Here is a 13,108-nt window from a genome sequence, read left to right on the forward strand (position 1 = left end):
CCCACAGAAAAAACAAAGGTTCAGTGTAGGGAAGAAAAGAATTAGGAGGATTTCTGCCTAAAGAAGAGAAGAAGAGATGGAAGTAGGGGATAGGGTGCCCTAAGTAAATTCCCAGTTGCTTGACAAAAGCTTGGTCACGCTCTGGATGATCGATTTTTCTGGGCAGAAGAAGCCCTCTTTTTATAAGTGCTGGGACCTTTAATTTTATCAAGACTCCCTCTCCCTTTTCCTTCACTTTCTTCCATTCACTCTTTTTTGGTGAAATTTCCCCAGCATAAGTGCATAGGCCCCAAGCTCTTTGGGATTCCAAGATCCTAATATAGCTGGACTTCCTCATATGAATGAGGCGCCACCTACTTTTCTTCTTGGTTTTCTACTTAGAGCTTGCAAAGAAAAGGTGAATGGATGAGATGTTTACCTAGTGAGTATTGCTCCTGCACACATGGATTTCCTTTGGTTTTTGCGATGGCCTCTATTTAGTTATGTAATGAAGCTTTGACAATGGTTGAACATGATGCTAGATATTTTATTAGACACTGGGCTGGGCTTTCTTCTAAGGTATTGGATCTTAGACGTCTTATTTCCAGCAGGCCTATGAGTTTGATTTCATCAAGCTGCTAGAAGTAGTGGGCTTGCTTTATTTTTGACATGGTGCTGGAATGTCTTAGCTGCTATGGGTTTCTCTAAGTGTTGCAGGTCATAGGATGTTTTATCAAGGCTTTGAACCATCTTCTCTCTCTATTGCTTACCCATGTGCTTGGGCCCAAGAGATGGGCTTGAGTTTTGGTACTCCTAAGTAGCCCAAAACTTCCATTCCTTGAACCCTCAATGGGCCTCGTGAGTGCTCGTACCCATCCATACCACAACCTTCTCAGCAAGCTCCGGTTATTCATGTGGCTTGGGCCCACTTAAGCCTGTAGTGCGGCTTGGTATTAGAATAGTGCTTCTTTTGCTTGGTGTCGCATGTTTATTTGGCATGTTTATGCTTGAGTTCCATGGTGGGGTAATAAGATGCGACTGGGCCAAATAGCACTTAATTATTAGCTTTCATTCGAGAGGTCTTTTTAGAAGAGTAAAAAGTGAAATTTTCAGAGATTACCCATCTTCTTTAGCTTCAAGGGTGTCTCCAGAGATAAAATAGTAGAGTTTGACCGAATTTTGTTTATGGGTTTTTAGTCCTTTGACAATAGAAGTTCTTTAGATTCATTAACTATGAAGACGGTGAAGCCTGAGGTAGGTGGCGAGGGAGAAGGGAAGACGTGTGGTGTCGCAGATGGGAGGCATAGCGCAGGGAAGAAGACGGTGGACAGGGAAGACGGTGGGAAGGAGTTTGGGTGATTAAAGTTGAAGAGTAAAGTTGGTAGCCAAAGTCCAGCAGTAAAATATATTTTAATTTTGCTTTAAAAAGTACATGTGGCAGATTTTGAGTGGGAGTATCACCAGCTGACGTGGTGATACAGTATCATTCTATAATTTCTCCTTTCTTTGGCACCCACCGAAGGAGATCTAGACTGCCACAAAGGCGAAATCTAAAGTCAATTTAGTGATTTTGTTTGTGAATTTTGAGATGAGGGAGAAGGTGGTGGGGACTGACGATTACGAAGAAAAAAAAACAGAGGAGACATTTTTATCTTTATTTTTTTTTATACATATTTTAAATAATTTCAAGCATTTTTTATATTTAATTTGAATTTTTTAATTTTTAATAGTTAAATTCACCAAAATACCCATGTCACTTCAGCTTATTTAATGATTTTTATCTGAAATCTTGGTCATGGGATAGGGCAACCTTGGTCACGGAATGGAAGTTCACGGGGAAAATTGAGTCATTTCTAATGCTAGGGCAAGCTAAGACTATTTGGAAACCACAAAGGGCATTTCAACAAATAAGCCTTGAAAGAAAGAGTGCATGCTTCAATTTTAAGTTTGCCCAACGTAACTTTCCATTACTATTTCTACCATAAATTTTCTCTAATAATGGTTTGTTTATGTTATTATGTTAACTCGCAATTGTACGGGCCAATTATTAGTATAGCAAGACAAGTACGAAGTCGTATCCACGAGGACTGAGAAGTTAAACTTAGTTATGTACTTAGATTAGCGAATTCAAGAAAGTAGGAAGTTAAGTCTAAAACAAAATTTAAAGCGAGAGCACTGGCGGACCTAGAAATTTTTTAGCGGAGGTGCAATATTGACTAAGTATGAAAAATGATTTTTCGGAATAATCATTTTCTCAAGATAATTTTTGGCGGCTTTTGTTCCTTACACATCAAATAAGAAAACTTGATTTTATGGGATTTTAGTATGAAGTATATATTGACTTAATGAGCCATCATTTTTAGCCTAAATCGTATTTTGCACTAAAATCGAATTTTCATATTTTGATTTGGTGGGAATTTGATTTTCTAGTATTTTTATTTGAATCCAAATGGGGGGTACTTCCTTATTTACATTGTAAACTTAAGTAAATTGAGTAATATAAAAAGAAATAAAAGTAAAGTAAGCAATTCCAACAAATGGTGGTTTTGTTGGAGACTAGGGCTTGTGGCATGGGAGCTAAGCTTTCACGAGTTTAGCAATTGAGAGAGACGAAAGCTTAAGTTTCCCACAGAAAAAATAAAGGTTCAGTGTAGGGAGGAAAAGAATTAGGAGGATTTCTGCCTAAAGAAGAGAAGAAGGGATGGAAGTAGGGGATAAGGTGCCTTAAGTAAATTCCCAGTCGCTTGACAAAAGCTTGGTCACGCTCTGGATGATCGATTTTTCTGGGCAGAAGAAGCCCTCTTTTTATAAGTGCTGGGACCTTTAATTTTATCAAGACTCCCTCTCCCTTTTCCTTCACTTTCTTCCATTCACTCTTTTTTGGTGAAATTTCCCCAGCATAAGTGCATAGGCCCCAAGCTCTTTGGGATTCCAAGATCCTAATATAGCTGGACTTCCTCATATGAATGAGGCGCCACCTACTTTTCTTCTTGGTTTTCTACTTAGAGCTTGCAAAGAAAAGGTGAATGGATGAGATGTTTACCTAGTGAGTATTGCTCCTGCACACATGGATTTCCTTTGGTTTTTGCGATGGCCTCTATTTAGTTATGTAATGAAGCTTTGACAATGGTTGAACATGATGCTAGATATTTTATTAGACACTGGGCTGGGCTTTCTTCTAAGGTATTGGATCTTAGACGTCTTATTTCCAGCAGGCCTATGAGTTTGATTTCATCAAGCTGCTAGAAGTAGTGGGCTTGCTTTATTTTTGACATGGTGCTGGAATGTCTTAGCTGCTATGGGTTTCTCTAAGTGTTGCAGGTCATAGGATGTTTTATCAAGGCTTTGAACCATCTTCTCTCTCTATTGCTTACCCATGTGCTTGGGCCCAAGAGATGGGCTTGAGTTTTGGTACTCCTAAGTAGCCCAAAACTTCCATTCCTTGAACCCTCAATGGGCCTCGTGAGTGCTCGTACCCATCCATACCACAACCTTCTCAGCAAGCCCCGGTTATTCATGTGGCTTGGGCCCACTTAAGCCTGTAGTGCGGCTTGGTATTAGAATAGTGCTTCTTTTGCTTGGTGTCGCATGTTTATTTGGCATGTTTATGCTTGAGTTCCATGGTGGGGTAATAAGATGCGACTGGGCCAAATAGCACTTAACAGGTCAGTAAGTATGGGGTTATGAGGTCGGCACATTTTACTAGCACGTTTTGACCCCTCTGCGTGGCAGGTTTGTGTGTTTGCTTGGCGTGGCACGTGACCCACAACTTGCTCAGGCGCGTTTGATAAATTCTCATATATCCCAGTTGGGCTTCTCTCTCGGTTAAATATTGTGTTGGGCTAGAATTAAGCACGAGCCTAGACTTGGATTTTTGGGCCTCAACAATGACCAAGCAACAATCAGCTCATCATCCTTAGGTCAACATGACTAGTAACTTCATGGGTTCTAGAATTGAGCTTGCCTTAATCAATAAATGACTTTGCGCCATCCATTTTGAAGTTCAGAATGTTAATTTTCCAACCACATGTCATTTGGGCTAATCCAAACTTGGATGAAGATGTTGAGGCCGAAACGAATTGCTACCTCAGTCTGCACGTTTTTTTGCATCTTTTCCTATTCAAAGTCACCATTGCTACATAAGGCTCAAATAACTGAATGATAAACAAAAATAGATTAAAAGCACAAGTTTAACTCAAAAATATAATGAAAACATAAGTTACAAGGGTACAAAATGATATACAATTATTATGAACTGATCAATTTACTAATCATGAATTAAATTTCACCTATGGAGGATTCCTGTGCTTACTGCATATTAAGGAATTGAAACGTAAGTGGGGTCCACACAAAATTAGGAATTGAATTCCTGATTTTTGAGGAATTCAATTCTTGGGTAAGAGGTGGTATTCTAATTCTTGGAGAATTAATCCATTAGGAATTGATTATTTTTACCCATTATATCTTCACATGATTTTGAAAATTTGAAATTTTGAAATTTATCATCTACTTTAACTCAACAACGAGGACATTTTAGTAATTAGCATCACTCCTACCCCAATTCCATATGTTTTAGTAAATCCATAATCTAACTCCCCTAAATGCATATAATATAGTAAACTTCAATAGAAATTCGGAATAAAATTGTCCTCAATCCAACTCCTCTTCATTTCAATTATCCAATTACGGATTAGTAAACATGTCATTATTGTGTATAGGGGTGAGCACGATCCGATTCGACCCAATTCTCCTCTAAACTCGAAACCGAAATCGATATTATTCATCTAGTTTGGTCCTATCTTATTCGGTTTTTCACTTAAACACCTAAGAGAACCGCACCAACCCAGACCGGTTTATATCCAGTTTGGACCGGCTCTTGAGCCCAATTGATCTTTTCCATTATAAGTTTTTAGAGATTTAAGCCCAACTGAAGATTTTTAAAAAATTGGGCCTACAAATGCACAATTAGCCCAATTCCCATCCAATCATCCCAAACTGAATCTAGCAAACATTAAATTTAAAATTACAAGCCAATAACAAAACAAAATTACTAAAAAAATTATAGAAATAACATTCAAACTACTCCATCTTCCAGTGAAAACAAAAACAAACAAAAATGCTCATCTTCCCCTTGTTCTTTCTCGGAGGCCCCTTGGCAACACAAAGAGGCGTCTTCTTCAAACCTTCTCTATTAAGCTCTCCCAGCCCCTGCATGTAGAAAAAGAGAATTCTTGGTGAAAAATTAAAATTACAACATTCGATTACATTACAAAAACGAAGAGTTAAATATTTGACCTTGATGAATTCTTGGTGAAAAACAACCTCAGTCTCAAATTCAGGGGCTAAGTTTTCCAAATTCAAGAGCTGCCCCAAAAGAAATAATAAATATTTCATTTATACTTATATATGAATCTAAATCAAAAATCATAAACAAACATGAATCTAATTAAACCCACAAAAGAAATTCGGCATATACACTTAAAAGCAATATAAAAAAACCCAAACAAAGTGTGGAGACATAAAGTAGAAAAGAAAATCCACAGCAATGAAAATTTAGAGGAATAGGGGAGAAAAAGGGGAGAGAAAAAAAATAAACTAATAAAAACCCAAAAAAACAGTGGAGAAAATGAGGGGAAAAATGTGAAAAACAAAGAAGGAGATGCAAATAGGAGAGAGAAAATTGGAATCAGAAAGAGGAAGAAGAAGAGAGAGAGAGAAAGAAGAAGAAGAACAAGAAGAACAAGAGAGAGAGAGAGAATGAAAGGGAGAAGCTAGCGGCGGATTGAGGAAAATTAAAGATAAGGGAGAGACGAGAGAGGAAGGAAAGAAAAAGCGGTTTTTAGGGTTAGGTGTTGGTTGATGGGCTTTTGTTGCTGGGCTTGGGTAAGGTTAGATGTTGGTAGTTGGGTTTGGGAAGTGAGAAAAATTCTGGGCGTAGTGGTTGGGCCATCAAAATATATGTAATTTTTATTTTATATTTTATTTCGGTCTGGTTTTTAGAGATGTCAAATCAGAATTGGAACCGGCCGGTTTGGTTTTTGGTCAACTCAACCCAATTTTTGGTCAACTCAATTTTTTTCGGGTCCAATTCAGCTCGGTTTTTCGGTTTTTCAATTTGAATGCCCACCCCTAATTGTGTCCTAGCATTTTGTTGCACAATGACTTCACCCAAATACTATTCGTTCATTTACATGAGTTTATTCATAGGTCACTACTAAAAAAGCATAATATAAGGTACAGATGCACCTGTGACTTGGCCCACAGTTTGGATGGCGGACATTGATTCTCAGGTAAAATTAATGGTTTTAACTAGAGCTACGTGCATGGTATTGTTACCCAGTCCAAAGCCGAAAAAGTGGTCAAGCGAGATGGCACCCGGCCACGACCCGAGCACAAATAAAACAACTAACTCGGTCCAAACACAGGCATGTATCTTCCTCAATCCCAGATCCCTAGCTCTGTTAAACTGGGCCAATCTTTCGTAAAAGAAACACCAAACCTGATCTCTGCCAATCATTTATTGATGTTGAGATCCAGAAAGTTGGTGGGTAAAGTGAAGAAAACTAGTCTCATAAAAATCTGATTAAGCCTAAAGAAAAGTTAGGGCCAACTTTTTAGGGCTTGGGCTATGCTGTGTTACTCTATTTTCTTCTTTTTTTGGTCAAACTTTTTTCTCTTGGTTAACTTTTAGAAAATAGCATGTTTCCTTTGGCTTCTTTTAACCTTTCCAGAGCATGTTTTATTTAACTATAACTTTTTTTTATATATATACCCAAATAGCATGCTATACAATTTTTGGGAGGCAAGAAACACTATCGAATAGCTACGGTAGGTATCTTTGGAGGTTTCGAATCTAAGACCATATAAGAGCAAACTGTGCTTGATTATTCCAACTAACCCTCTGGTTTTATTTAACTTTAACTTCAACCAATAACTTTTTTGGATTCACTATCATATCCATTAGCTAAATCCTCCTCACTCCACCACTCTTGGACTTTTCTTGTGGGAGTGGAATAATTAGATTATAAATAGACAATTAAATGAATAATAAGAGAAAGTAGGTGATAATTGTAGCTAGAAAACAAAATTATCTTTATAAAATTAATCAGAAAAATAATGATCGAAAAAATAATTGGCCGTAGTTATATTGTTAAGGCTAAACAAGTGCACGCTAATAACATTTTTTTAATTATTTTTTTTCAACAGCACCAAACGGCCAATGAACAAGACGCACTCCCTCCAAAATTTGGCATTTGCTGCCGTCTGAAACGAATTTTAAACATTAAAATTTGAAAATAAATTGAGAAAAATTTAATGTTTTCACTACCTGCTCACTCTCTCTCACTAGAGTCCCGACGATCATTTTCCGATGGCAGCGATCGCATTTGGCTGCTCCAGCTTTGCTTTACTTCGCGCCAAACGTAACGATGCCGCTCCGGAACCGCTTCTGTGCGCGCAGAACTTCAGCTTGTTGCGATTGAAGCAGAGCTTGAGAAGTTGTGCTTCGCCGGCGCAGTAGAGGAGCATCGGGGTCCCACGCGCCTCCGACTTATTGAGAGAGAAGAGAAGGAGAGAGTTAGGGTTCTGAGAGTGGGGTTAATTTGTGGAGGTCCCTCGGCGGAGCGTGGAATTTCTCTCAACTCAACTCGATCAGTTCTTGATCACATTCAGGTAAAGCTTTTCTTCACTATAGAGCTACACGTGGTTTCCTTCAATTTCCGTTTGTATTCCGAGAAAATAGTGGAAATAGATAGTAAGAAAATTGTTGTTTCCTTTGAATTTTGAAACAGGGAGGTGATATACATGTGAATTGCTATTACATTGATCCTGACCTTAATGCGTTCGCAATATCCCCTGCTCAGGTTTGGATATCATGCATTGCTTTAAAAAAAAAAATGGACTTGTTTCTGTTTACCCCGAAAAGGACCCGCCGGCCATTTGCATGGTGTTTGGCCGTGGAGTTCGCTTGTTGCGATTGCGAAGGCGTGCCACTGTTAGCAGCGAAAAACTCCAACAGACTGAAAATGGTAAGACTGGAAAATGCGCACCGATACTGACTTTAATCAATCGATTGTGGATTGGGTGGGGAACTGGCCCAATACAAGGTTCTTTTCTATGCCCCAATTAAGAGGACTTCAATATTCATCTAGTGCGAAAATGATAACTGACAGAAGTTGAAATTGAACGGTAATGGAAATTACAGAAGTTTTAGACAACTTGAAAGTGAAAGGAAATACATAAACAACACGGCCTGAAGATTTCTCTATTCAGACCTGGTACATAAAATTAAAATGGAGATTGAAGATTTCTCTATTCAATCTTGTACAAGGAAATATCATACCAAGAGTTGGCAGAGCAAAATAAAGAAAATTCCTCAGGAGTTGTCAACTGGGAAATTCAGAGAATGAAAAAGGAAGGCTGTTTCAAGCTTTTGAGCTGGGTTTATAGACGTTGAGTCTGGTTTTTGCTGGTTGAGTTGTGTGTCTTTTGCTGATGATTTCTCCTTCAATTTATAAAGAATGGAGGTCGTTGAGTGGACTAGCAGTCAATTTGAAGTACCCACTTGCCATTGGTTTTGGTGAGTGGGTTGCTGAAAATACAAGTAAACCCAAAAAAGTTGCTAAGAGGCTTTGATGTGATTTGACAGAAGTTGTCACTGTTAGACTTAAAGAAATCCAAAGTATTAGTCCACTTGCCATTGATTGGTGAGTGACAGCCAAAAGTAGCTGACTAAAAGACAAAAATAAATGTAGAGATAATGACCACCATCTCTATTTCTTTCTTTATTCATTCCTTAAGTCCACTTGCATATTATTTTATCCTTCTTTCAACTTTGATGTAGACTTTTCACGTGTATGTTGGGCTTTGGCTTTGTTTTAATATTCTTCATCACTGAGAATATTAAATTGTTTCCATCTACCACATCTTCACTTTATTCTTCTTTGAATCCACTCACTGGTGATGAAGTCCCTCCATTGATAAAGTGAAACTTGATTTGCAGCCACTGAGTTTCTCCTCTGAACATGCCTTGATGCGTAATAAACTGGGAATGCTAGGTTGATCCAATTGCTGCCAATTTCGGATATGTTGTTCTCCACATAAGTAGGAACAACATTGATGAAGAACTTAATTCCATTTGAGCAATAGAAAATCTGGTTTTAGCATGGTTACACAGGACTGGTCGTTACAGACTGCTGTCACGAACAGAAATCATGATTAATACCCTGAAGATTCAATACTTGCGCACATGATGCCAAATTCGGATATGTCGTAGTAGACATCCAAATGAACAACTTTCATGAAGAACAAATGTTCATTTGAGGACTGGAAGCTGGTCCGAATCGGGCCATAATTAGGCCCGAATTGCCACTGTTATCAGCTTTCGCTGTTGCTGGTATGCTTCTGATCTTTGATGTCGTGAGGATTCCACATTTATCCAAATGATCCCAAATTTGGATATGTTACAGTAGACGTTCTAATGCAAAACTTTCATGAAGAAAGACAATTCACTAGAGCATTGGAATTAGGCCCGAATTGGGCCCGAATTAGGCCCGAATTGCTGCTATGAGCTTTTTGCTGGCGCTGTGCATCTGGTGTTTTCAGCTCTTAGGACTCCACATTTTTCCAAATGATCCCAAATTTGGATATGTTGCAGTAGACGTAGAGATGAACAACTTTCGAGAAGGATGAAACTTGATTTGAGCGCTGAATTTGAATTTTGGGCCCACTCCATCTGACTGCAGCAATGCATGTCTAGCCATATATTTTGGTCATTTTGATGTCCACAGAAAATTATCTACCATTTTTAGGCAAAAATCCAATTTTTGGTACAAACAGTTTATTTTCCTGCTTCTAAATTTTGCACATTCACAGGTATGCTCAAACACTGCAGCGGATTTTGATTTTAAACTTGCAAGGTAAGTTTTTGTATTTTGAAACTTCGGAATTTGCTAGGGACCAAATATGTTGAGCTGGCTAACTGTGAGTTTCTGCAGCCTTGCCCAAGGTTTCGAGTCTTTGTCCGACTTCGCCGAATGTTGTAAAATTGGCTCACATTTAGTATGCATGCGAAGGAGTGAGCGACCGGTCGCAAGGTTTGGGCGACCGGTCGTTTAGAAGCAGAGTCGAAGTCTGAAAAATTCGCAGGAAGCGACCGGTCGCAAGGTATCAGCGACCGGTCGCCCCTGTGCTGTGCTGATGTTTTCCTTACGTGTTTTCAACTACTTTTTCGGTGGCTATCGCTTTCCACAAGATTGCAGGTGTTTAATGGGTCACTTCTAAGGTAAAAGAAGGTGGACTACCTGCTGTATAGTTGGGAGAGCACTCATTGCCAATTGGTTGTCTTGGTTTGGAGAATCCATTCTCCATTTTCTGGTTTTGTGGAAGGTGGCTGAAGTGGGATTTGTTTACTTGCATGATCTGATCTTTAGTCTAAGTGGGAGACTAAAGGAAGGAACGTGGAAGACAAGATGGTGCCTTATCTTGTGTCCATTGGTTTGTGTAGGTAATGGAGATAAAGCAAGACATTATAAGATGAGAAAGCAAGTTGAAGTTAGGTGTGGTTAATCTCAAGGTGGTCAAGTAGCTGGGTGCTATTGTATTCAAAGGAGGTTAACTCACCAAGGGAGAACGTGAGAGAGAGCAATCAGTTCAAGTTTAGAGCTGAGTTGGGGTCTTGAGAGTCTAGACACCAAGGAGGGAAACACCAAGGGTTGTGAGAGTGTTCACAAGTGCATCAAAGTGTTGAGCAAGGGGTGTGAGAGAAAAGAGAGCTTGGGGAGAGAATAGAGTTCTAAGGGGGTTTTTCTGTGTAAAACCAAAGTTGTAACTTATTCTTTCATGAAGTGAATTTCTCAAGGGGATCACCAAGAGGATGTAGGCAATTGCTGAACCTCTATAAATTCTTGTGTCACTTTGTGCTTGGTTGTTGTCTCAAGTGTGTGTGTGTGATTCATCCATCATTGTGTGTGTCACAAAGTCCATCAACAACAAGATCATTAGGGGAGTGAGTGAAAGTGTTTGTCCATTTTCACAACAAGTGGTATCAGAGCTGTGTGTTGGAGCAGCAAGGTTGCTAGTGTGTTGAAGATGGCAAGTGACAAGGAAGCTGAAGGTGGAAGTAGCTCTATGCATCAGAGGCTACCACAATCTGTCAGCATGAAGGTGGAGTTGAAGCCTTTCACAGGGAAGGAGAACTTCACACTTTGGCAAAGGAGGATGAAGTCACTTACACAACAAAATCTCAGTGTTGTCTTGGAAGGCAAAGAGAAGAAGCCGGTTACTATGACAGATGCGGAGTGGGGTGTGCTAGATGAGTTGGCTAGAGGAGCCATCGAGAACTTCATCTCCGATGAGGTGCTCATCAACGTGATGAAGGACACAGCGAAGCAAACATGGGAGAAGCTCGAAGAGATGTTTGCAGGGAAGTCGCTGTCCAACAAGCTCTTCCTCAAGGAGGAACTCCTAAATCTTCGGATGGCGGAGGAAGGAAATCTAATGGAGCATTTGAGCAGCTTCAATAGATGTGTTGCTGACTTGCAGAGAATGGATGTGTTGTATAATACGGAGGATAAGGCACTCATGTTACTAACATCCTTGCCTCCGTCTTATAAGCATTTCCGAACTACACTTATGTTCGGGAAGAGTACTTTGAATTTTGAGGAGGTGGTGCAAGATGTGATGACGCATCACAGGATGTCTCAACGTTCGGAGGAGAACTCTCAAGATGCTGGTTTGTTCGCAAGGAGTCGTTCAAGCAAGCAAGAAGGCAAGGGCAGCAAAAGGAATACTAAGCCCAAGGACAATGAAGGGTGCTTCGAGTGTGGATCTATGGATCATTGGAGACGAGATTGTCCGGTATGGAAGGAGAAGCTGAACAAGATGAAGAAAGCTGGAAGTTCAGCCCACGTGTGTGATGAGGACACATGTGATGAACTCTTGACGGTTACGGAGGAAAGTAACGGGGAAGTCATGGCAAGTTCTTCGTGTAAGAATTCTTCTTCAAGTTGGATTTTAGATTCCGGGTGCTCATATCATGTGTGTGCAAATAAGTTGATGTTTGACACATATGAGGATAAGGATGCATGCAAAATTATGTTGGGAGACAAAACTACATGTGAAGTTTTGGGCATAGGGACTGTGAAGATCAAGTTGCAAGGTGGTGAAGTTTGGACTCTTAGTGAGGTAAGGTTTGTACCTGCACTAAGAACGAATCTAGTCTCTCTTGGTTCTTTGGATAGAGAAGGTTGCTCTTACAAGGTCAAAGGAGGGAAGCTCATGGTCACACAAGGTTCTGTGGTGGTTATGAAGGGGGAGATTCAACCAAACAACACATACAAGCTCTTGGGTGGTGCAGAGATTTGTACCAAAGAAGGAGGGCAAGCAACAAGTCTTAATGTCAAGGAGCCGGTCCAACATGATGTAGCTGCAAGTATGCTCAAGAGAAGTTGGGCAAGAAATGTTAGTCAAGGTTGTATGACTAACGGTTCATCATCAAAGGTGCTTGATTTCAAAGCTGCAGAAAGTGTGGAGAGGAATATCCACAAAGGTGAAATCAAAACAAGGAATGATGGGGAGGATGTTGTTGAAGAGAAGCTTCTTGCCAAGGTGGTCATGGAAGAGACTCCATTTGAGGTGGAGCTTGACACAAGGGCTGAAGAAGGAGGGCAACAACAACAAACTCACAAAGGGGTTCTACTTGAGGTGGAGCCATCATCAAGTGCAAGGTCCGGGCCCAAGGAATCCATCAAACCTTCCCTAGGTTTTGGATGGATGGACCAAGAAGTTCCAGCCACGTTTCGGAGTGCTATAGGGAGCATGAAGCGGGAAAGTTGGAGAGGTGCATTGATGAAAAGAAAGGTGTTCTTAAATCCAAGAGCAAGGTGTGCTAAGTGGGGATTTAGTGAACAAAGGTTTGGTATGTGGTTTGCATATCAAGGGAAGTCCAAGGTTCAAGGTTCCAAGGAAGCAAGGAGCAACGAATTTGGCAAGGGGGAACTCTTCTCTGCACAAGAGGTCCAAGTTACTCAAGTTTAGGCTTGGGTGGAGCACCTTCCACCAAAGGTACATTGAGGCAAGAGGTGTATTGCCATGGTGGAGTTCTTGGAAATTACTAGAACGATTTCTAAGA

The 13,108-nt window shown here is 40.0% G+C and overlaps 1 long non-coding RNA gene across 1 annotated transcript; it reads right to left on the reverse strand.

The window, feature by feature from the left end:
* Positions 1–5,002: 5,002 nt before the first annotated feature.
* Positions 5,003–5,797, reverse strand: LOC110768401 (uncharacterized). The gene is made up of 2 exons (XR_002528454.2): positions 5,275–5,797; positions 5,003–5,187 (listed from the first exon to the last, which is right to left on the reverse strand). It is a non-coding gene; the product is annotated as an uncharacterized LOC110768401 (long non-coding RNA).
* Positions 5,798–13,108: the final 7,311 nt, after the last annotated feature.

Source organism: Prunus avium, chromosome 6 (assembly GCF_965620075.1).
Source record: "Prunus avium chromosome 6, drPruAviu1.hap1.1, whole genome shotgun sequence".
Lineage (NCBI taxonomy): Eukaryota > Viridiplantae > Streptophyta > Magnoliopsida > Rosales > Rosaceae > Prunus > Prunus avium.